The following is a 1165-nucleotide window of genomic DNA, read 5'->3' on the forward strand; positions in this document are numbered from 1 at the left end:
AAATTAATATAACCTTTTTGGAAGGAAGTATGGAGAACCCTCAAAGAACTCAAGCTAGACCTCCCATTTGATTCTGCAATCCCATTACTGGGCATCTGGAAAAAAATCCTTTTATCATAAAGACACTTGCACCAGACTGTTTATTGCAGCTCAATTTAACAATTGCCAAAATGTGGAAACAGCCTAAATGCCCACCAACCCAGGAATGGACTAACACCATGGAATACTACTCAGTACACCATGGAATACTACTCAGCCATTAAAACAATGGAGACTTTAGTGCTCGCTTCGGCAGCACATATACTATAATTGGAACGATACAGAAAAGATTAGCATGGCCCCTGTGCAAGGATGACACACAAATTCATGAAGCATTCAATATTTTTTAAAATTAAAAAAAAAATGTAGACTTTACATCCTTTGTATTAACCTGGATGGAAGTGGAACACATTATTCTTAGTAAAGCATCACAAGAATGGAAGAGCATGAATCCTATGTACTCAATTTTGATATGAGGACAATTAATGACAGTTAATGACATGGGGGGGAAAGGGGAGAGAAAACATAAACATAAAAAAAAGAGTGCTCAACATCACTAATCATCAGAGGAAATGTAAATTAAAACCACAATGAGATACCCTTTTACTCCAATTAGAATGGCCATTATTAAAAAGTAAAAAAATAAAAACAAACAAAAACAGATGTTGGTGTTGAGTCTGAGTTCTTTGTATGTTTTAGATAAAGTTCACATAATTTTTGCCTATTACATTTTTATTTTCTTTCAATGATTTAGGAATGTAAAACCTATTCTTAGCTTTCATGATGTACAAAAACAGATAATGGATCAGATTCAACCTATGAGCCATAGGTAGCTTGCCAACTCTTGCCTTAGAAGTTTTGATTTTCTTCTTATCACCATGAGGATTCATCACATGACCTCATGTAGGGAAGAGATGAGGCCAAGTGCAAACTTTATCACTGTGGCTTGAATGAAGCAAGGACAGGAATAGGGAGTGTGAGGGTGCTTGGAGCCTGCAGTCTAGACCTGTCTTAGGAGTTTGCCCTGATGATCCAGGTGAGGGGTGGTGATACCTTAAACTAAAAATGTTTTTATCTGGGTGAATATAGCTGGGAAGATTTAAGAAATATTAAGAAAATAGGAGTG

General features: G+C 36.2%; 1 non-coding gene across 1 annotated transcript; it reads left to right on the forward strand.

The window, feature by feature from the left end:
* The first annotated feature begins 279 nt into the window (after positions 1-279).
* LOC111724073 lies at positions 280-386 on the forward strand. The gene has a single exon (XR_002772440.1). It is a non-coding gene; the product is annotated as a U6 spliceosomal RNA (small nuclear RNA).
* Positions 387-1165: the final 779 nt, after the last annotated feature.

The sequence above is a fragment of the Otolemur garnettii genome, unplaced genomic scaffold (assembly GCF_000181295.1).
Source record: "Otolemur garnettii isolate 467f Iridium unplaced genomic scaffold, OtoGar3 scaffold00018, whole genome shotgun sequence".
Lineage (NCBI taxonomy): Eukaryota > Metazoa > Chordata > Mammalia > Primates > Galagidae > Otolemur > Otolemur garnettii.